Source organism: Sebastes umbrosus, chromosome 11 (assembly GCF_015220745.1).
Source record: "Sebastes umbrosus isolate fSebUmb1 chromosome 11, fSebUmb1.pri, whole genome shotgun sequence".
NCBI lineage: Eukaryota > Metazoa > Chordata > Actinopteri > Perciformes > Sebastidae > Sebastes > Sebastes umbrosus.
Window position 1 is genome coordinate 22200562 of NC_051279.1, and position 25176 is coordinate 22225737.

The window sequence follows — 25176 nt, forward strand, 5'->3', positions numbered from 1 at the left end:
TCCTGCCCCTTCAACATGTTGCATCAGGTGCCATTTAACAAGGCATTTAACCCCCAGCATCTCAACTGGAGCGGCTCAGTGGGCAACACGACATGCCTGTGGATATGTTGGGCAGCTCCCAGTTGTGTGTATGTAACACATAGAATATCACCAGTCTTATCCACTTGTTGTTTTTTGTGAGGCATGTGACATCACGGTGGGGAACGTCAACTGGTGCCCTCAGTTTACTGTGAAATAAAATCTTTTTTTTAATCACCCCTGCTTCAACCTCGAGCTGTAAAGTTGCTTTGAGAGTTGCTGTGACAGATGAGACACAGCAAACAATGGGTTAATTAGGGGCACCGCAGGACAAATTGAGTTTTATTCACACAATTTGACACTACAAACTGTTCCAATTTCAAAATGTCAATGTTTTTATCCAATTACATGTCTTCATTTGTTCAGCTGAGTGATGTCGAGGACTCACTTAGCTTTCCTCTCTCGGAGGACAAACAGCGCAATATTATGTCGGACTCCCTGACAGTCGAGCTAAAACGACCAAAGCAAGATGATCTATATCCTTTGACATTTGACAACTCATTGTGGCTTTCTCTGTTTTTTGAATAATTAGCTTGTCTGTTTCTTTTACAAGCTGAAAGAGACTTTTTAGTCTTTCTCACTTTCTAATTTGTCCTTTGTTTTCCCTGTCATCTTGACTCAGCAAGGAAAACAAATGTAATTTCCCTCATGAAGAGGAAATGAAAGCTTGAAAGACATCAGTAATTAACGTGGCGTGCCAGGCTGTTGGTGTGGGTGGAGAAAGTGTGCGGGTGACATATGGATAAAAAGCAAAGAAACCAAGAGTTGGGTATTCAAGGACATGTAGTAAATGACTTTTCAAGGCCCCCTTTGAGGTTTCTCTCCCTCCCTCTCTCCCCTTTGGCCCTTTTTGTGTTGTTTTGGAAGATAGCCCCTGCTTTCTGTCTGAGTGTCCAATGTTCAGCCATCAGTGCCATTACTCGCTGACCACCCGCTGAAATGGAAAGCAGGGGTGACCTGTATTGGTGTGTGTGGATGTTCATATGAGGCCACCTGCTGAAATGAAAGCACTGGCTACCTGAGAGTGAAGAGAGAAAAGTGTGAGCATGAGTGTTTGTGTGTTGTATGAATTCATGAGCTTTGTGAGAACCAGAAATTTGAACAAAAGGAATAAGGGAATACTTAGTAGGTGAAAGATTTCAGAGGTCCTCATAAGTATTTTGATATCAGACCAGCGTGTGTGAGTGTGCTTGGGTGTGTGCGCACTTCTGTCCTTTGTCATAAATTAATTCTACATGTGTCTCCGTCTGATCTCCCCTTCATACATATAAATGAATCAGCTATGTGCTAGATTTCCATGTGAGAGCACAGATATCAGATAAAGTGGATTTAAAAGCCGCGGATGATTTGAGCAGTGGGTTTAATTTAAATCATCATCGGACAAAGTAACCTTGATCACCAAGCAGAAAGGATGACTTGACTGGGAGCATTGGCAGGACCTTGCTTGACCAGAGAGACATTGTGAATGGATTTAAGTAACTGCCTGTGTGTGTGTGGTCATCCACGGGTTATAGGCCTAATAGCTTGTCTGCTGTCCACTCTGCAAGGCAGCGAATAGACAAGTAATAATGGAGCTTGAATTTTCTTCAAGAGGTGTGTGCGCATATAAACTTTTATTCATTTTCCCATGTAGTCAACCACTTCCAACCCGATATCACGCCAAAGTGTGGAATAGACCCGCCTGTCCCCCAGAGGATAGCATGTCATTGTCACATTTTGCTTCGCTGAGTTGTGAATATTACACGTGTGTATGAAGGTGCAGTACCAGCAGGGGGAAACAAAACCACTTGAGGGGTGAGAAAAAAAATCGATTCTCCTATGTATTGCAATTTTTTTTTTTTTTGGAAATATATTTTTTTAATGCTAGAATCTATATATTTGCTTGATTTGAGTCTATATGGAGGTAGAAGGAAGTTACCGCTTTTATTGTTGTAGTTAGAGTAACGTGATGTCATATCCGTTCCGTATCTGTCACCAAAACAAAACGCAGCCGGCCGCAGTGAGCTGAAACTACAAAGCGTGTTGCGTGGATACGACCTGCACTCTCACATGTTAAATCCAACGTGGTAAACACTACACATACAGTAAAGTATGGGAACACGTTGGGTTTCACACATTGCCAGGAAAAGCAGAGCAAGACATGGCTAAAGCTGCATGCTAACTCGCAATCGCAATAAATCGTAATATTGAATCGCAATACATATCGAATCGGCACCAAAGTATCATGATGGTATCGAATCGTGAGATACGTGTATCGTCCCAGCCCTATAAACTAAGTAAAATACGTACAGAATTAACATAACATAAGTATGGAAAACACGTCACAAACGTCCCATCCACCTCCGCTCCCGCCTACCATAAGCAGTCTTTGTCATTTTTTAAAATTCTATGTCACTACCTCTAAGTGTAGCATATTTATGTGGATGCATTTACATTGCAGTCAGTACAGACTACGTGCCGTACAAATGACACGCCTAATGCAAGAACTGCGTTCCTATTTCATGCTTTTCTCTTGTGACTGGGCTGCGTCTTTGAATCCACTCACATCTTCTGACTGTCTTTTTGTGCTTTCTTTCTTCTAATTAAAGAAGCTTACTCTCTTCTCTCATCCTGGGGTTATATTAGCAGTATAGATCTATACAGGGGAAAGTCAACAGAGTAAATACAGGTAATGTTTAGCCAGGAAAGAGATCGATAGGTATGTATTGATTAAGCATTAAGTGTGGCCACAAGTCATTTCCAGGCTGTCTGTGTGTGTCTGTTTGTATTGGAAAATTAAGGCTTTTGGAAGTGTTTGGTCCCTAAAATGATTCAATGTATTTCTTTTTTTGAATTTTTGGCACTTGGACCGATCCCCTATGAATGGCACTAGGTTGATTTCAGTCTAAAAAGGTCAACCAAAAGGAGAAGTGGTTACTTTTAGTTATTTATTCTGTGCTTCTGTGTGTCTAATTTGCATCCCATACTCAGTGGCTGAATCAAACACACCAGCACACGGATACATGCACATACAGAAGTGTGTGAAGTTTATTGATAATCCGAGGCTTTCCACATGGCGGACAGATGGCTCTTCTAATCTTCCAAACAGACACTGCCTTTTGATATCTGATCTGATGTGATGATTACTCTGTGTGTGTGTGTCCGTGTGTGTTTATGTGTGTGTTTGTGTGTGTGTGTGTGTGTCCGTGTGTGGTTTCCAAGGATGAACTCAATAATTCTGTCCTCAGAAGGCCCCTGCTGACTCCTGTATGTGTGTGTGCTTATGGTCGTTGAGCCGTGTGTTGTGTTTAATTCATTTTACAGTTGTGGTTTGAATGTGTCTACTCTTGTCATCATGAGACTGTGGTTGATAGTTGATCAATGGTTGACCGGGACTGTTATGACAAGACTATCTCTGCCTGCTTTTTGATCATACATCAGTCACGCTTCAGTATCCTGAGTTTATAAATGAAGTAATGTCAATATTTTATCTTTCCTTGGGCTGTATACATTGGAAAGTGAAAGGGAAGAGAGAGAATGGGTGGCCCCACACATGTCTGCCCCTTGCTTTTAACTTTTAAAGCAGATGAATAATATTAAAGGACCAGTGTGTAATAATTAAGGGGATCTAATTGCAGACATTGAATATAATATTAATAAGTGTTTTCTTCAGTGTATAGTCACCTGAAAATAAGAATTATGTTTTTGTTAGATATGAGCCGTTTATATCTACACAGGGAGCGGGTCATCTTCACGGAGTCCGCCATGTTTTACCGCCATGTTTCTACAGTAGCCCAGAACGGACAAACCAAACACTGTTAACTTTGCCTGCTTTTGCCAGAGTTGATAACGTTACTCGCTTTCGTCGTTGCTGCTCTCTCACTCTTGCTTTACCGCTCACTTTCCACGTACACACACACTCTACGCACTGGCTCTGCTCCAAATGACCAACGCTACCCTGACAACAACTGGATAGATATAGAGGGCCTTTTGGTTTTCGCGTCGGCCACCGCAGCTCATTTAGCTCACTAAACTCAATGTTTCTGCCTAATGTAACATTGTGTACAGATAAAAACAGCATAATCAGAGCCCATGCTGTGGGCACGCTGACCTCTGTATGTCCGTATGTCCATAAGACATCTACACAAGCAACAAGGCGTTTTGTCCTCACTGGTTGGTTTTGTCATCACTGGTTGGTTTTGTCATCACTGGTTGGTTTCACATGTTGGAAGTTCGAGGCCAAATTGCCAAAACTGATTACTACATATAACCTGCAAACTGTTTGAAGTCGTAGTTTTTCTGATCCGATCACCTTTTTTTGTGCATAGTCAGTGATGTAATATCTGTTTTTTCCTTTGCAAATTTCACTGACAAATTTAAGAAAAATGCCTGAAAAATCTACTTTTTAGATCAACTCTTGGTGATATTAGTTTTCTGATATAGTCGTTGTCTCTGAGGCGTCTTTACAGTAAAAGCCACCACACCTATCACTTTGCAACAGAGTTGTTGTGAAGCACATGCAGAACATGTTCAGTTATTATCAAGTAGCTTTAAGCATACATTTAAGCTTAACTCAGCAAATGAGTTAAGCAGAACAGCAAACAACGGGGCTCCCGCTGTGACTATGCTGTTTGAGTGACACAGACTGCTAGCAAATATTGATAAATAAGTCAATATTATGCAAAGAAAGTTTGTCACGGTGCTAAAATATTCAGCTGTGGTGCAGTGTTGCAGAAACACTTTTTTCCAAATTACCAGCTTTTTCAAGTGCTCGAAGCAACATCACCCTTGCTATGTTAACTGCACACGCTGAGTCTCAAGGCGTTAAGTGCATTGATACATCGCCGTCTGACTACCTGTCTCAGTGTATTGTAATACGCTAGCAGCATGATTGTCTCAGCTTGATTTAGCTTCTCTGACCTGATATCTGATTAAAGAGACTCGGTTGTGTGTGGGAGCTGGATTAGCATATAAAAAGACAGTGACAGGACATCAGATAATTCTGATGCCATCTGTTTTCAATGGAATCTGTTAGAAGGAAGAGAGTGTGTGTGTTCTTCTGTGTGTTTGCAACCCCCACACCCATGCTCTCTGTCATTTTCATCGCCACTTTCATTTTCCTCGCCACTGTTTTAGGCCTGTTATTTGTATTTGCGCTGCAGATCTTCCTTCTTCTTGTCCTATTATTTCCATTTTTTTTGCTTCTTATTTTATTTTTGTCCTGGGGGAAAGCAGACCCATTATTAACACTGACTATGAACAAAGACATCAATTATTTACGATGGAAAACACTATAAATTGTTCCATTTTGTAATGATTTATTAATTAGGAGGCAAATTCTCTGGGATTTGGCTTCATGTCCGCCCCACCTAGCTAATGTATTCACGCACGGATGCATGGAAGCAGACATGCAAGCAAGCACGTACGCGTGCACAAACAGACGCGCGCACACACAAATGCCGTAGGCAGTTTTGTGCTATTAAAACGCTTCCAACAGTTGCATAGGATTATCCATTAAGATACCTGTTGTAATTTTTCATAAATCAGATTTTTAATAAATACTGCAATTTTCTTGTTCAAATAAAAAGCTGAAATAGCGAGATTGAGAACATACATTTTTAATGAGGCTTTGCAGTTTGGAAATAATATATATCTACTACTCTATCATAGGAGAGGAAGGAAATGTGAAAAGGTATGGATAACATTATTTTAGTATTTAGTTATTTTAGTAACTAGTAAAATCAGACAAATAACCAAAAAGTTGTAGTTAAATTCACTTTTAGTCTTAGGTAGGTGTTTGAGCCTTTTAATTTGGTCTCCAGTCGGGGTATTATTGTGTTTATTTACAGCTCTTGATCTGCTTTTGAGCGCTTGATCCCTCCATTACAACAGTCATAAGAACCCTGCACATTTGGTATCCTTGTGTGCTATATCCTTACATCTCTGTGTCTTAATATATTCTCTTTTAACAGGTGTTTCATTCAGGGTTCTCGCAATCACAAGTGATAAGTGGTGTTTCGGTAAACAAAATACAAGATGTTTAAAATGCAGCAGCTCAAAAAGAGACCACCCTAATTGATTGGTGTGTATGTAAATGCATTCAGAGGCTGTAAGCTAGACTAGCAATTTGTACTTGTGTACATGTGTGTAAAATGTTTCAGTCTAAATACTTTCAGCAGAACAGCGTCTCTTAATCACCAGTCTACCTGCCAACATCCACATTCCTTTCACTGCTCAGTGCTAAGCACATCAGCTACAAGCCCGTGTGTGTGTTGCAGGGTAGAGGCTATGATTAAGAGCTTTGCAGTGTTCATTTTTGAATGTGGTGGCATTGCAGGTAGAGAGATCAGGTGATGTGTTCAGGGCAACGCTGGGTTTCAATTAAGAGCATTATAGTGATTATTTCTAATATGGTGGAACGGCAGGTGGAGACATAGCATGGTTTGTGTGTGCCAGTGATGCATGTAATTTGAGGAGACATTGCCAATTGAACAAGGTGGTCCACTAAGCTTATCATGTGTTGTGCGTGCACAATGTGTTTCCTCCAGATTAATTTGCTACATCTAGCCTTTCCCCCTTTTTTTTATGAACAAGCTAGATCAGCAAACTGTGTGTTTATCTAACTTTCCTCCTCCCAATATCTGTTTTTTCTACATTTCCTGTTAACTAGGGATGTTAATAATTAACCGCTTAACCGTTAACTGACATTAAGAATCGGTTAAACGGATAAAAGAAATATTAACTCAGAGGAGCGGCTTGTCACTTAAAGGAGAATAGCTGGTCCACCTTAACACCCCACGTTAACTGTTTCTGAGCTGGTGTTGCAAGATACTGGAGCTTGGCTTGGGTCTTGAGGAGTTGTAGCATTTATTCACCGACACATAAACTGTACACACACTGCTACAGCTATGTTCACAACGCCACCGACAACCCCGCACTTGCCGGCGCACACACATGCGACCTCCCCCCCCTGGACACTCGCTAACGTCAACGGGCAGACAGACTGTATGTGTGTGACAACGGCGAGCACGAACCCACCAGAAACGCTACAACTGCGAATGTAACACATACACACTCTCTGTCGGACACTCGCTAACGTTACGCCGGGCATACACACAGCTGACCACCTCGCAGCTACACTAAATGATGCGGTGGTGACTTTTACTGGGAAAGTGTCTGCATGTGTCCTCGACAATACACGCAGCATCGTGGCTGCAAACTCTCCCGGACGGGTGAACACGGGACTCGGTTGTCTGTTTTAGGCATACACTGAAGCTGGTGATAAATGATCGATTTAACCTGTTTGTGCATCGGCTTATCGTTGCAGCTGGGCGGCTTGTTCCACCACGACCACAGCATCGCTTGCAACGCACTAATCTTGTCTGTTAACGGTTAATAATCGGTTAACGAGGGTCTGCTATCGGTTAGAAAAAAAATTCTAAATTAGCATCCCTATTCTTAACACTTTCAAAGACACTCTCCTCTAAGTATCTCTCTCTGTCTCTTGTGTCTCCCTGTCTCTCATGGTGAATCTTTCTGATTTCCTTCCAACTTTTTTCTGTTTTTTGCTTCGGTCTCTCTCAAAGTCGCTTTCTCCTTTAATCATTTTCTTTGGTATCTTCATCCTCGTCTTTTTTGTACTCAACCTTTCTCTCTCTTTATTTGACTTGCCTCCTTCTCACAATCAAATAGTATCTCTTACACTTACACTCTTTGTCTTTCTCCCTCTGCCTTCGTCTCCACACTGATCCTCTAATCAGCAGCCAACAGTGTCTGGGGTTTACTTTTGAAATTACATGCCATGCCTCCCATTCTCCTTGTCTTACCCTCTCGTCTTCCTCCTCTCATCTAATGTCTTGTACATCTTTTCTCCTGTCTTCCTTTCCTCCCTTCTATCGTGTCTACCCTCTCTTCTATGTGTGATAGTTGTCTGGGGATGGCAACATGAGCTGGCTTCAAACCCGCAACATCATAACGACATGTTATGCGCCTCTGCCTGCTAAGCCACCAGGAAACCCCCCTATGTTCTCAGTATCAGAAAAATAAAAGCTCTCTGCGTCTGGGTTATTTGCATATCATTTGCATATGAACCCCAACTGGCTGTTTTTGGAATGCCAAGAGGCTAAATTCAGTATTTATTACCCGGGCCCATAACTAGTTTTCACTTTTCTGTGGCATTTGCATCTGATTTGCATGTCCCACAGCTTGGATCTGGGAATAAGGGGCCAGATGACCTAAATTGTTTCAATTCCACCCAGAAATAAAAAAGCAGAGGAAGGTCTAATTACTACCATTAATCGAATTAGGACGCTTTACATGTTGAGCGTAAATATGCGAAAAGGTTATTAGCTGCAATACCAAGCCAAGGCAACTTGATCTTATTGTTTGCACGGAGACAATAAAATGATTTGTGTCTGTGGTTGCGTATCTTTGAACAGTTGGCTCGATTACCCACGTCCCATCATCCCTTTCTATCCCGATAGTATTGATCAAAAGGCTCCTTTTTTGTTTTGTAGTTTCTCTATTTTAGGGCAAACAACTGTTCTTTATTGAGCTCCTCAAAGATATCCATTTAAACTTTACAGACCTCATTAATCACAGAAGCTAATCAGCATTGCATTTGGCTATTAACAGTTCACAAGGAATTGGATAGACTGATGGTGGCTATGCAGACTTATTGCACACTGCACTGATCTCATCAGCACATGCAGTACATCTGAGAGTTACATACTTATCATCCTGTCAAACCCGTGGGCTGGTGCTCTCCACTGGTCTTTCTTTCCTTCAGTTGATCAACAAACTGCTCAAACTGATAATGAACAGGGCGCCCACAGTGAAGGGGATTTAAGGGAAGTTTAAGCCCCTTTCAGACATGCACCCCTTTACATTAATCTGACGGCAATTTAACATGTCGGTCTCATGCTGGAATAAGCACCCTGGTCACATTTACGTAAAAGTCAAGATGGCAATATTACTAGGTTGAATCTAGTGATGTTTTACTCTTAATGCTGCACAAGTCTGAATTGAATGCAGTCGGATTAAAGGCTGCAGCAGCACAAAGTAAAACATGCAGAGAGAGATTAAATGCATGTGTTCTACTGCCTTCTAAGATCATTTTAATACCTGTATTATCTCAATCATCATCATCTCTTGTGCAAAAAAATCTTGCGACCAGAGCAGAAGCGGTTAAAAGAAACCCTCTTACAATAATAATCTGAAAAACAGATCCATATATTTCCAATGGTCATTCATGCCAACTGTGGATTAATAAATTAACATCCAGAAAAACACTTTATATACAGAATTTGAGCAAATAGGAATTAAACCAGTCCCAACCTTAACGGTCGATGCTTATGACTGTCAAATATTATACAGTAAAACACGAAGCAGAATTCAATATCAATAACATTAGACTGATGTGAAAATGTATCTGTGGTTTCACTGCTTGTAGTGTCGTCCCTCACGCTCATGATGGTCATGGCTTCAACTGCAAAATAAGTTTTAAAGCCCACTTGTGTTGCAGCCTGTGAGAGAACAGAAAACACTCTTCTACCTCGCTATCATTACTTTTCCAACTCACCGCTGTTCTGCCTCTCTCCTTACGACTACCTCCCTCTGCTCACGTGAGCACACAGTTCATTCTGTTTCATGTCTGAATGAACCTTAAGGAACATTAATATAAAGTTATCTATGTCTTAATGACAAAATGCCATCACTTTAACAGATAGGTGAAGCTAATGTTACGTATTCCATGTCTGAACAGTGGAAAACTGTTAACCAAGGAAAGTCATGCACAGCAAATGAGATAGTGGTAAGACTTTGGTTGCTTGATTTGCAGTATAATCTATAGATTTTTAAATAATTGTGTTATCCGTTTCACCAGGGACCTCCATATGAGAGAGTTTCGATTGCTGACCAAGGACAAAATGAAGATGGCAAGCATTAAATATGATCAATTATTCTTTCTCCAATCAGGATTATTTGATTGTATAAGTGAATATGTGAAGCAAACTGCCCTGCAATTTAAGTAGAGACCCTCAAACATCTCCAGCTTACAGCACTGACAACAACTGTCTTCATCATTCAAGGTGTTTGTATTCATTCGTTTACAGTATTTGTCTGAACTTACACCCAAACTGCGGGCATGTGTGTATGACAAAATAGCCGACAGAGCAGGATTGCTGAAGGTTGTTTGTATGCTATTATATCTGTGAAACATGAGAACCTTTGTACAGGCTAGTTGCCAAAAAAACACAACAAATAGCTTTGGCATTGTCTCTTTAATGACCACAGCCCTTCTCAGCTACCACCTCCACCTTTTATTAAGGTTAAAGCTCCATCTGCCATCAGCTCACTTTCATTTGTTACGTTGTCCCAGGACAGGTGAGCTTTTACATACAGGTGACTCCCACTTTTTTTCTTTGCCTTTCTGTTTCTTGCTTTCTTTGTCGCTCTTCCAGGTGACAGGCGGGATAAATAGAATGAAAACACACACACACACACACACACACACACACACACACACACACACTCTCTCTTCTGGATCACTCACAGTCTGCTTATACATTCGTTTGTGTACTCAGCAAATTGACGCATGTTCTTCCCATGGCCTGTTTTTAACTTAAAATTCAATATGTACATACACACATGGAGGGGAACACACCTCATTGAATATAAACTGCCATCTCCTAGGGCAAACAGCAAACATAATCATATTTGTAATGTTAGAGAAATAGTGTGTCAATATTTGCCTGGTCTGTTACTGTTGTGAAATGGGGAACTGACTGTGGTTACTATGGTGTGCATGAATTTGACAGTTAGCTTTGAGGCACAGAAAGATGCACTCTCTCACACACCGCACACGCACGCACACTCCTCCAGTGTGAGAAAGAGGTTAGCAAAATGAAACTTTAATTTGGATATTTGGATTATGTTGTGTCAGTAAAGAAGACGATTTTTTAGTGATCCCCTATCATAGTTTAAATGTTATATAATGATTGTGTTATGTGTACAAGAACTAGAAGAATTAGAAATGACGAGGAATCAATAAATTGGGCCAAACATATTGATCATTTTTCAGTAGGTGCAGTAAATTTTCCTTTTTAACATGCAAAAGGGTTACTATGCAAACGCATATGTTGTCAGAGGGTAGTTAATAAAGCATTTTGTCTTGACAAGTTTACATGTGAATCTACACAAAATCTCCTGCTAATACCTCCTTTAGTTGAAGAATTAATGAACATGACAAACACTACCAGCATGTTTTGTCTGATTAGAAATTGAGTAAAGCTTGTTAACATCTTGAGAAAGTTTTGTTTTTTCTAAAGGAATTTCGTGAATAACACAGAAACAGACCAGTTTCAACCCAGTTACTGGTGTGTTTGGATAAGTGCAGGATATTTATTAAGAATGGCATTTAGAGAAAGTTATTTTACTTATTAATATCACCGCATTAGTCCTGATTATCTATTAGTAAACCGTTCAGATGTTGTAGCAAAGTAAAAATGTCAAAAGTTGTTGCCAGTCAGAGACAATGACATGATTGTCGATATCAAAACATACACTGTAAGATATTTCTGTACATTTGATAGTTTTCTCTGTATTTATTCTTCTCTGATTGCCATGTTTTCTTTTAACAATCTTCTGAAGTGCCTTAGTTCAACCTACATTGTTATAAACAGCGAGACAGTTCTTACCCACTGCCACAGGAACCTGCATTGGGCTAAATACTCTTCATTTAGAGCAGAATAGCTCAACTGAATGATTAACTTTACTGGGACTGTGTCACTTTTAGTTTGTCACTTCTGACTTTCCTCTATCCCCAACCAGACTATATGCTAACTTCATATGTGGACAGTCAAATCGTGTTAATAATGAGAAGGCAATTACACTGGCCTCCATCTAGAAGGTGAGAGAGTCTGCCATGTTTCACTCTGAGGTATGTGGTAAAAGTGAAATCATTGGTATATTACTCTGTCAGTCAGTAACCTTCCAGGCCCTTCTTTCTCCCAGACACACTGACTTTTGTGCCCTTGACTCTAATAATCCCTCTCTCGCTGTGTGAAATATCTTTTCATGCCTGCACTGATGATCATAATGGTTTTCTGTCTGAGCTGCAGACTAGTGATTGGCCCCAATTACTGCATGAACCTGAGGCTTCAAATCATCCTATCTATGCAAGGTGAGACGTGTAATGGCAAAAATCTATTTAGGCCTGGTTTCCATCCCCTGCCCATATGCACCTCGATAAATCACACTTAATGCACATTTAAAATCACAGGGAATCCACTGCCAGATGTTTATCATTACTTGACTCTTTTGTACATTTTATTCACATATACAACCCATATGTGCCCTGCAAAGCCCTCTTATCGTCTTCAGCAGTGATTGCTTTGAAACTTAATAGCTTGAAATGTATTTATTTCTCCAGTTCACCTCCCACTCATAGACACTGGTCCAAAGGAAAAATGTGCCTTGATGTTGCTCAGTGTAGGCATATAGGCAATTGGCTGTTTGCATTGCCAGTTCAGTAGGTTTTCCCACTATTTTAGTCTCTGAGAGGGGCCCTTGTCTGGACCCAGGTGCATCCACTGTGTCTCTATGATCAGATGTAAGAGAGACAGATTGACTCCAGCCTCTTGCCCTGTAGAAGCAAACCTCTGCCATCCAAATTAGCGGTTGGCTTGCCTCACAGCATTCATCATTCCTGCTCCACTTTCAGCTGAGTTCGCCTGCTATTTTTCACTGAGATATCCCCACTTACTCTTCTAATGCTAGGTCTCTCCTTTGTGCACCTTTGTTGTTTTGTTCTCTTTCTGTCTGTTTCTCTGCATGTTTATCATTTCCCCCCCCATGCTCCTCCTTTTCCTTTTCTTCCCTCAAACTCTCTGCCTCTGCCTCCAACTCTCCAACTCTATTTCCTCGATCTCTTCTGTGTCTTTTGAATCTTTTTTTGCATCTCCACTGCTAGGCTTGTCGTGATAGTTGTTGTTACACAGTGCTCGGGCATATACCGATTACACACAGATTACGTTACCGTAGTTTTGCATTTTTTTATAGAAATAAACCCCATTCAGTTAATTTTCATGTATTAGCGCCCACGTTCCGCAAAGAAAAAAAATGTAATTTGTCAAATACTAAGCGTGTTATCATTACTTAGTCGGACGACTGACACTACATTAATAAACTGCAAGTGTCAGCTCCGTACAGCAGCAGCAGAGTAGCAGGAGTCAGATTTCACTTATCACGTGACGAGAGTAAGGGGAGTTGACAGACAAGACGATGGCGGAGGTCAAAGTGAAATGCAAAAGTGCCTATTTGGCAATATTTCAGATTTAAACCAAATGCTAATAGGGAACCTGAAACTGTAAACTTTGTCTGTTGGAGGTGGCAACATCTGGAGGTCTGCACGCACACACCGTCAAGTGCACCACAAGAGTGAGGCGGCCAAAATGGGCCCCACAGCGAAAGCTCAACCAGAGAGGCCAGACACTGGGCAATATGTTCAAATTTTCCAACCGGACACTGTTGGCCCAACAACAGACAATTGCCGATATAGCCGTGCAGGTGTGGTGTGCTAGGAAGTAAGCTGTCCTAGCGGCAGAACATCGTAAAACACACTTCATTCAAACTCGACAGAAACAAAACAAAACAAAACTATCTTAGTTAGTCTTTCCAACAATGACAAACTCTAGTTTGGTTGAAATCAACCCTTATTGTACAGAGTTAGATGTGTAAATATGCCGGCTCTGCACGTTGTTTTCCCCCCACTATATTTTTCTTTACCCGCTGAGCGGCGGATTAGCGGCTCTTGTTTTTTGGAGACAGACTATTAAATTGGCAAAATGAAATGACAAACATTGCCCAAAAAATTGCCCCCCGGGAAAAACTAGTGATGTACTCCGCCAATCGCTAATCGCCAATACAATCGGCCAATCGCCCAACCCTACCAGACACACAGCCGTCCAACGTTAAAATTCAAAGTAAGCGCCTTACAGATATTGAGCGTCATCGACAAATATCTTTTCTTGTAAAATGTCTGGTGTAATCGGTAACACCGGTGTTGAGTGTATTAACCGGTGGGGAAATTTTCTCACCGTGGCATCCCTATCTGCTACTGCTCCACCTCCGCCTCAACTTTTTTCTTTCAATTCCTTCCCTCCCTCTCAGCCCTTCATCCATCTCCTCTTGGTCTCTCTCTCTCTCTGCCTCTATCTATCTGTCGGGCTGACTCTTCCTCAGTAACAGTAATGGACTCAGAGTTGTTAAGGACAGGAGAGAAATCCTAACTGAATAGATGTTTCTAAGATGGCGTGAGTGCTATGCTGGGCCCCTGCTGTGCCTAACTTGGCGTACCCTTCCCGCTTCTTAGTGCACATCAACACACAGCAACACTCTCACACACACACTGCCATATCTGTCTCTGAGAAGAGACAGTAGATTATGCACATGCTACAAGAATCATCGCTGTGAATTTCTGCCACTTAACTAAGCTGATATGTTGGAAAGATGCCGTCAAGGCCCCCAGCGAGTCTGGGAGGACTGCAGTCTGGTGTATTTGGTGAGCGTGTGTGTGGGAGAAAGAAAAGAAAGGAACTGTAAAAAAATGACAGCTTAGATGATGTCCACACTAATCCGGATGCATTTGAATGTACATCCTTTTCTCTGTATTTGAGCTTATATCCATATTAAGTTTTCTAGTCCTGAAAACTAAGCTTTTTAAGAGACTGTCCAGAGTTGACAAATTTGAATACACTGCATTGCAAAGAGCCCTTTTACTTTCTGTCATTTAGCTTAAGTGACACTTAGCACGTAGCTCTTTGTGATCACTCATTTTGTGTGTTATTGCAATTGTAATAAATTCAAATTTGTATGTCAGTATTACCAATCACCCAATGCAGGTGCTCTCAAACATATCCTGATGTTTATGCAGTCATTTTGGGCCAAATTTAAAATGCATCTTAAAAACGTCTGGATAAACCTGTACTTTGTGATACACAAAGCAACGTTTTGGACAATTTTAGTTGTCAGTTGAGTATCGTTGCTTTAGCCAGAAACATAATCCTAATCACACAATATTTGACTAGATCAGGAGCCTCAAAATGACACAATGATAGTGGCTGAGAGTTACTCACAGCAGACATAATTTCTGTCTTACTTTTATGGTCCTTTTAATAATGTTTCAGCTACCGCAGTCATTGCCTTTATTACAGTTCCGCCATAGCCAAAGGGCTTTTTGTGTTTCCTTAGGATGTGTGCCACTAAACGAAGCCTCTGTTGCTGCGTTGGCCTTCTTTGTCAGTTTGATAAACAGAGACTGTTGTCTGTCAGCTCCTTTACCTTTTATGTTCGTAGATTGCTACAAGCTGAATAGTCCCATGAAAAGTTGCTGTGGTGTTTGGTGAAGTGGCGCTCGACTTTTCATCTTTTACCCACTGACACACTCGCACCGCAATTGAGACATAAACATTTGTCATTCACATTTGTGTGAAAAAAACTCTGGTACCATGAAAAATGGTACTTTTTGCCTTTTATTGGCTTGGCTATTTTCTGTGGTCATTTTCAAATCTGCTATGCTCTTGCTAGTCTGCTAACATCGCCTAGTGTTACAGCGTCACTGATGTAGCCAAACTTGAAAGCAGCGTAACTCTTTAATTGACAGCAGATTGGCAAATAATAATTTTGTGTCAGAAGGGAGCGGGATGTCTGGGAATTTGATTGGATAGAAATTTAAACAGGTTTACAAAGTGACTTTATTTTATTAAATTTATATTCGCTACTGGTAGCTTGCGAGCTAGGCCTTCTTGATGGACACCAATGGACTGGATGGATTAAATAGCCTGGTGACTGTTTTATTCCTGTTGCAGGGTGCTCTGCAATCTTTATTGTAATGAGCCTCTGCTTTTTTTTTTTAGTTTGATGACCTTCCCAACTCTACCTGTATGTCACCAGGAAGAATAAGACTGTAAAAGCAGCAGGAGGAGCACCAATAGCACAGAGAACTGTGGCTCCAAACCTGTAGTAATACTGGGTCTCTGAGGCACCCAGTTCCAATTCTGTACTGGTATTGCTCTGTAGTTGCATCAGATGATTAACTGCATATGAGGATGGAAGATGTGGTTGTGCTGGTGTGTTTTTCTGTGTTTGTGTGTAGTGTTTTTGGCTGTTTATATACATGCATGTTCATATATGTCTGTTTTTTGCAACTGGATGCTAACATGAATTATGTTCAGGGCTGCAACTAATGATCATTTCTCATTATTGATTAATCTGTGGATTCTTTTTTTCAATTGATCCATAAATCTATGAAATATCAAGTAGTGGAAATATCTATCTCAACTTCCCAGAGCCCAAGGTCCTGACTTCAAATGTCTTTGTTCGACCTACAGAGCAAAACCTTTAAGATATTCATATACACAATAATTTATAACAAAGAAAATGAGCGAATTCTTGGAGAAGATAAAGCCAGTATTTTTCACAGTTTTTGCTTGAAAAATGACTTTGTTTATTATCAAAATAGTTGCAGATTATTTTTAATTAATTAATTGATTATTCAACTAATTGTTTCAGCTCTAATTATGTTCATGTGCTTCTTGCCTTGCGAGGTGTAGATATGAGGAGTTTGTCATGTAGCCAGTGGGATTGCACTAATACCATAACTTGCTGTAGTGTGTGTGCAATGTCTGCAGTTTTTTCACTTGTGACTGACAGGTGTTGGTGTATTGTGGGTAGCTGCACTCTGTGTGTGTGTGTGTGAGTGTAGCCAGCCAGCATCCCTCTAATGACAGTTGATTGCATTATCATCCACGGCTGAGTGGTTGCTCACCCTGCTAGACGGATAGACCAACCGCCAAAACCCCAAGGCCCCTGTGTGTGTGTGTCTGTGTGTCTGTGTGTGTGCATCTTAGTGTCTGTGTGTCTGTGTGTATGTGACTGTGTGCCTGTGTGAGTGCTCACTTGTAAAATGTGATTGGAGGTGAAACTCGTAAGTCCTCTAAGGCCCATTCACAATTTGCCACGTCAGTGAGGCAAACATACAGATGCACACATACATACACGCACGAGACACACAAATTTACACAAACACACAGATGTTCTGACGCACGCACGCACGCACGCACGCACGCACGCACGCACGCACGCACGCACACACACACACACACACACACACACACTCACACAATCCCTGAGGAGAGGGAACCTTTTAGACAGAAATGTTGTCAGCTGGGAATCTGTCTTGTTGTTCCAATCAAACATGCCCAAGTTGTCACTCCTCACACACACACACTCTCACACACATGCTTGGGGAATATGACTGTGTGTGTGTGAGTGTGTGTGTGTGAGTGACTGAGTGTAGCCGTTACATTTGGGCCAGTTTATCAGTGTCCTATGTGACTCATCATAATAGAGACTTTGTTGGGTGTAATAAATTCTCAAATGCACAATAATTCCTTGGATGCTGTCGGTGCTTGATTGAAGCATTTACCCAGATCGATCAGTCATTCACATAGATGCATATTTTTTGAGGCAATACATTTTGTCTTCTGTAACAATTTGACCAAAAGCAATGCAGAGTTGACACAAAATCTTCCGGTTTGACCATTAAAACCCAGGTGTTTGTGACAGTGGCTCAGCGTTGAGCTCCTCCTAACAGGGAGTTGAGCCCCTTTTCTATTTATTATTTTTGATAGTTTTGATATGTGATAATGTACTGTATGATATGACGCATTAAGAGTGTAAAAGTGTTGGATTAATGCTATCAAACTATTATTGTTTCTATTATTTCCATTTTTATTGTCTTAACTTTATTCTAGCCTTCAACTGCACTAAAAAGTTTAACTGCGTTCATCCACCACTTTGCACCATCCAGAGACAACAATATTATTCGTCTATTTGGAGAAACTGTTTCTTTATTCGGTGAGCCATTTTCATTATGCACCTATGTGATTCAAAAGATTTGCGTCAAGTAATGTAACAGGCTAAAGCGCGATTTGTGCTTGCCACACCCGCGAGGGTGGCGAGTGTTCGCGCGGCCAAAGTGACGTCACGCCATCAGACTCGCATTATGTTCTAGCAGATCCCACTTTCCTGACAGGCTTGAGGTCTAAACTATATGACTTGATTGTGATGCACAACACTTGTGAGTGGGCCAGTGCCCCACCCTGCCCTCCAGTCCACCTGTCCTCCAAGCCATTCAGCCTGGCATCCAGCTGTCCGGCCAGCCAATCAGGCAATAAGGCCAGACAGGCCTTGTTAGCGCAGTCAAGTGTATCCATTCACCCCAAAGCCACCCCTTTGCCCCAGCATGCTTACCCCGATAAACCACCACTGCACTGTATCCCAAGGTCAGCATGTCCTGTGTGTTTTAGTGGGTGTGAGTAAGATGAGAGATGGGGTGGGGGTGGGGGGAAGTGGAGGAGGAACGATGATGTGTTTGAGATGGAGGATGGAATGGATGGAGGGTAGAAGACAGAAATAACAAGGAAGAGACGTGTGTGCGTGCATGCATGTATTTGTGCACATGGATGTGTGTGTGTGTGTGTGGGATGGGGTGGAAAGTGGGTCATGGTGTGGTCTGTGTGTGAAACACCAGGAGCATCATATTGACCCCTAGGGCTTGCTGTCTGCCTCTTCTCTCTCTCTCTCTCTCTCTTTCTCTCTCTCTCACACTCACACTACACACACACACACAGATACATATACACACCCAGACATCTCTGCCTTTTCCCTCATATATCATCTACCAGACCTGAAGACCAGAGGGAAATCAGAGACAGCATAGATCTGTTTCTTTGGTCTGGAAAATCTGCACATCTCAATCGCTCAGATACTTTGTTTTACTTTAAGTAGTCTGGGGAAATGACTGAATGGATTCATAGAGAGTGGAGGCGAACAGTATGGGAAATTGAATCCAAATTTGATTGAGAACCAGTGTACTGCAAAGACAGCAAGTACAAACAGCCATTTCAATGCAGCCTAGCTTCCTTGTTCTTCTGCACAGTTAAATATGCCTGTATGGCTTAACTCTATACCTGCTAGTCTCCACTAGGGACAGGTATAACTTACACAATGTACGTATAGTTTGTGAGGGAATGTCAGAGAAAGTTTGGCAACTTGTTAAGTAGGTCTGTCTGAAATGGAAAATATGATCCTGTAGCCTCGGAGATAGCACTGAAAGTGGGGTTATATATGATGTACCTATCATCGAGAGAGAGAATTAAAGGAGCCTGTATGAAAGGTTTATGGTGCTTGGAAAGCAGAGAGTCTCCAGAGCTTTTTTTCCTACATAAATATACAAGATCTGACTGCAGTGAACTTCCCTGAACTGCCTGGAATACCCCAGCAGGATGCTGGATCACTGAGAACTAGAAATGCTAAGTACTCTCCTGGCAGTGAGAAAACAAATCTGTTTGCAGAGTAATCACCATGGGAGCTCCATAGTGCTATAAAGCAAGATTGCTGTTTCATTTTAGATTGCAATCACATCAACACAAGTCTTTAATTATTTAGATCACAGTGCCAATTACTGAGAGGAATGTGTTACTGTAAGCCTTTGTAAATTAACTCTATTCTCTATTTATAGAACAGGTTTTGTACATATAGACTTATTACAGTGCAGAAGTCACAACGGATGTATGGCATACTATAATTGTCCATATAATAACTGTTTTTTTACATTTCATGGCAAGTTATTAATGTGGATAAGTTCTTCCATTGTGCAGTCCTACAGAGAAATAATCATGAAGCATCATCTGTCTATAAGCTGGTGATCAGCTGAGGACAATGTCATTTTAAGTTGGAGTGGGGAAAATGAAAAGCAGAAAAGTCTGAGGTTAATATTGGAGTTGGATGTTGTAATAGAAATTGAAGAAGACAAGAAAGGAGGAAAAAGTGTTTAAGAACCTTTTTGATATGTGGGAAAAACTGGGGACGAGAAAGACGAGAAAGTGGTGACAACTAGGGATTTGCAAACATGAGAAAGCGGGAGGAAAGGAGTAAAAAGTGAGTGGATGTTATATATGGTGGTTAAATGAGACGGGAGTGGAGGGGAAATATAGAGTTTGGGTAATATGGGGAAAATGAAAAGGAGAATAGATTAAAGAAAAACGTTACACAGGGGGAAAAGAGGGAGTAGGAGACCGATGGTAGTTTTAGGATGTTGTGATAAAATAGCAGGTATGTGCATGCTGATAGGAGTTTAACAGCTCTGTAAGAATTACACCCATCTCTTCTTACCTCCCACCGCGTCTCCAGTAAAGTACTGTTATTTGAAACAACTCTGAAAACCATCTTTACTCCCTTCAGGTTATATCTTTGGAAACTTCTTTCTCTCATTTTTAGCTGTCCTTGGTTGACTCTGAATCCACCTCTGGCAACTCTGTGCCTCGCATTTAGATAGTTTAGGCCTAAATATTACTCTGCATTTTGAGAAGCTCCCCACAGAGAGCCAATATTGTAATTCTAGGAAAACTGGCTTTTATTGGCATAAAAAGACTATATTAGACACACTTCAAGGTCCGTCAATCCGTTACCTTTCCTGTGCAGAGTCACAGGGGGTTGGAGACGATCCTGGCTCACACCCTGGACAAGTCACCAGTCTAACACACATTGGGCTAACACATATAGACGAACACCCATACACACATTTACAATATCCGTGTATTGTAATGATCAGATGAGATGAAGATGAAAAATGAGAAGATCTTTGTGTGTGTGTGCCCTCTTGACTTTACTCGTTGGCTTGCTTTCCTCACCTCTGTTTCTTTCGTGCACTGATTAGTTTAAGCTGAACAGCCAATCAGAGTGATTTCTCACACTGACGGGCTCCGCCGCCGATTCAACATGATGAATCGGCCAACAAGCCTGACCCAGACTAGAGCCAATGGTACTGGACACACTCCCAAAACTAGGGCGACAGACGCTCACCGACGGCCCGTGTGTCAGGGCCTTAACCTTTCTTGTGAAGTGACGATGCGAACCACTGCAACACCGTGCTGCCTATACTTTTAGATACTGTACCTATCACTGTTTATTTTTGTGTAAACACACACATGCCAGTGGAGACAAAGAAGACAGAATACACCATTGCCCTATTTTTCCAGCGTTGATGCCCTTGTCCTTTAGCACATGCAAGCTACTGCACCTTGACTTCCACTTGTTATGTGATGGCACTTCTTTGATAAGTGTCACAATGGACAAGGACAAACTCAATTGCTCGGGTATAAAAGCAGTCCCATATACAATGCTACGTTTACCTTGGCCATACACATTTGATATCACTTCTTATTAAGCGTGGAGTCAAGAGTGCAACCTCTCTACATTGTGGATTTTGAGAACCGCATTACGACATTATGAAGATATTATGAACAAATTAAAAACATGTTGTCGGCCCGTAGCTGGAGGATGAACTTTTAAAATTATGAATCAAGTAAAATATCACACAAAGACCCCTGCATCCACGGTAGTATTTCAAATGCCCTTAATAAAAAAAAAGAAAATCCATGTGTGCAATGGGTGTCAAACAATACACATGATGTGGCGTGCTGTTGTGCTGCAACAACAGCGTGCAAACATGCATTTTCACATGCAGTTGCAGTTGGTATGTATTTTTTTTATGTCTTGCAAAGGCAAAATGCAGCTAATAAGTAAATACCATAGTTTAAATCAGCTACTTTTACGAAAACAGACAAATTCACAAACCTTATCACATAAAGCAGCAGTAGGTAGGATTGGAGCAAAAAAAGTTAAATGATGACTAAAAGTTATTTTTTATAAAACGATCACTATATCCTGACAGTAGTGCATGAGACAGGTAATCTGAAAAAAATCATGTGCCTCTGTGTCCTCCGGACAACCAATCAGAGCTGAGAAAGTTTGTGACCCGGCAGCCACGCTAAGATCAGTTGAGGAAATACCAACCACCGCCCACCAACCGGAGCAAACTTTCTAATTTTACAGCTAAACCGTACACTAAGATGTTTCTGAAAACATTTGAGGTGAGAAATAGGCATCACAGTAACAGAATATTGCTTCATATTTGATCAGCGCTGCCTAGTTTGACCGTTTGATCGTCTGGATGGAGCTCAGCTGCCTTCATTGAATGAACAGCCAAAAGGAACACTCTCTCTCTGAAGTGATTGGCCAAAGTCGAAAGTAGATTTTCTAAAGCCTGAAACAGAGCCATGAGGAGGTGCAGAAGTCTAGTTTTCTCTCAGAACACTTAAATTACAATATGCTGGAAGGTTATAATGGAATTTTTGCCCGAATGATGCCAAAAACTCTCTGCCTACTGCCACTTTAAGTGCGAAAATTTACAGTAAACAACTGAGTTGAATTTACAGTTGACAGCTTTCATTTGTGAGTTGGCACATCTGCATACAGTGGATAGATACATGGGAGTTCAGGGAAATTACCGTATTCCCATTCTGGCTGTTATTGTTTGTGTGTTTCTCTGCTTTCTGACCCTGCAGCTGAGCCTCCTCTCTGTTTCTCAGTGGGGTGTTGCACAGACCTGTGGGTAGATTGACTACCGACATAATGTGCAAATACAGCAGAATACATTTTTTTTTTTTTTAGTGTTTCTGAAACAAAATATTTATAGGATTTTGAAGATACACACACACAAACCTGGTCAGTGTATTAAAATATGTTAGCCATAAAATGAATGTTTTTTATGTTTATGAAACAACTGTTTTGCCTCAGATCAGAGCAGGGTACTTCTCTTTCCAGCTGCTTTTTTTTTTTCCTGTCCTCCATCCATCCACTCTGTCTTCCACTTTCATCTCCACCACTCTATTTTTCTCCTCCTTCCTCATTTCACACCTCGTTTTGTCTCTGTTTCTCCTTCTACTCATTTTTGCTCACATTGTTGGTCATCCTTAAATCCCATTTGGGTATTGACTATCACCTGCCTCCACTTCACACTCTCTTTTCTCTTTTTATTCCTCTCTCAGGATGACCCTCTTCAGTGACTGTCTCTCCTTCCTATTCCTTTAATCCCTTTGGCTGTCTTTCTTCTTATATACACAAGCAGCCATCTGATCCTCGCTCTCACTCGCTCCTTCTTTTGTCCGTCTTTCCATCCATACTTATTTGATGCATGCACCTGCTCCCATAACCCTTCCTCTCCTCATCTCCATAGGGAGTAGTGTGATTGAAATGTGTTATGTATGACCTTGTGTATATGGTTACACACACACACACACACACACACACACTGACCCCAGGTGTTGCCTCTCCAATATCCCAGTCTCTCTTATATGATTTGGTTGCGGGGTGAATTTAGGGTGAAAATCACACAAACACACACGTGTGCGTTCACACAGAAGCACACACACACACAGGAGTAAACCTCATGGATTAGATTTAGTCATTTTGGTCAGTTGGTGGGAATGTTTTAAAAAAAGAATGTGCTAAGGTACACTTCAATACACGCACACGCACAGACACAGGTCATTTTCCTTTTTTGTATCGTTGGGTCAACTGCTGGAATTCCTTATATTTTATTGGAGAAACTCTCGGACACACACAGACACACCAAAAAAACAATTTATTTGGGGGTCAGCTGTTGTGGTCAAATGGAAATATATTTCTTAAATTGGATAAGATATAAAACAGGCTTTTCATCTGTGAGCTGCAGATTGAGTGAAATAGTGTCATTATTACACTGGTGTGTGTGTGTGTGCGTTTGTGGCTGTGTGCATGCGTGTATGTGTGTTAACCTGTAAAGGTACTACAAGTACTGCAAAATTAGAGATGAAATATCTAATCAACTGATATTATAAAAATGATTGTTTCTGTTTGTGAAGTCCTCCAATAGTGCCAAGGCAGTCATTGTGTCATTATAAACAGTTATTGATTACACATGGTAAACTGGTAAAATCTATACTGTTTTCTGATTGATCTGTAGTTTAGAGCTGCAACGATTAATCGATTAGTTGTCAACTATTAAATTAATCGCCAACTATTTTGATAATCGATTAATCGGTTTGAGTAATTATTTAAAGAAAAAAAGGTACAAATTCTCTGACTCCAGCTTCTTAAATGTGAATATTTTCTGGTTTCTTTACTCCTCTGACGGTAAACTGAATATCTTTGAGTTATGTACAAAACAAGACATTTGAGGATGTCACCTTGGGCTTTGTGAAACACTGATCGACTTTTTTCACCATTTTCTGACGATTTATATACCAATCAACTAATGGATTAATCAAGCAAGCAATCAACAGTTTAATTGACAATGAAAATAATCGTTCAAGGTAAGTTAAAGAGAACAATTATTAAAAATGACTTTGCTCTACCATATTTAGCTTTGTTTAATTCTTAAATTTGTTCTATTCTTACATTTAATTTATTTTTCTTTTGTGGGTACTTCATGTAACATCTGTGCATGCATATTGCAAAGTATAGAAATAAGTGCACAACATCTAAATTCCTATATTGTTTCTTTGAAACGGATCTCAATGCGGGAATGTTCTTAGCCTCCTCTTCACTCCTTCATAGCTATGAATTCCTGACAGTTTGCAGGTTTAATACAAGGCTAACGTAGACTCATTATTGCAACACATACACATACCCACACACACACAGAGACATTTACCCTCTCACACACACACACGGATACACACACACCCACGCTCATGCACACACACCAGGATGCTTGTCTTACCCTCTGGGCCTTTTCTCCAACAGATAAAAGATTAGTCAACCGTTTTTGTGCACACTCTGTACTAACAACTTCTCACATAATCGCCTGATGGCCATGATTTGCCAAAATACCCAAATCCCACCTCCGTCATTGGCTGCATCTCCAATCCTATGCAAATCTTATGCAAATATAACTTTCCAGAGATTTCCCCAATAGCAGCATTTCTTTGTGTAGTTGGGAATTTATGTGCACTTAAATGCTGAGTCATTGAAGGTTTCCCCAGGCTACCTTCCCACACTGATGGCGAGAGAAACAGAAAAAACACACACACACACTGGGGCACATGAATTAATAACTTTACATGTTCCCTAAAAGTAAATCTACTCTAGACTGTCACCATTTTGACAACAGATTAACTTTTAAGAGTCACACTGCTGTTATGCACCAGTTTATTAATTAACGCACAATTTTTG

General features: G+C 40.9%; 1 protein-coding gene across 1 annotated transcript in view; it reads left to right on the plus strand.

Moving 5' to 3' along the window:
- The window catches only part of cdkal1 (CDK5 regulatory subunit associated protein 1-like 1), a 266485-nt gene that overhangs the window by 15539 nt on the left and 225770 nt on the right, over positions 1–25176 (plus strand). The window lies entirely within an intron of this gene.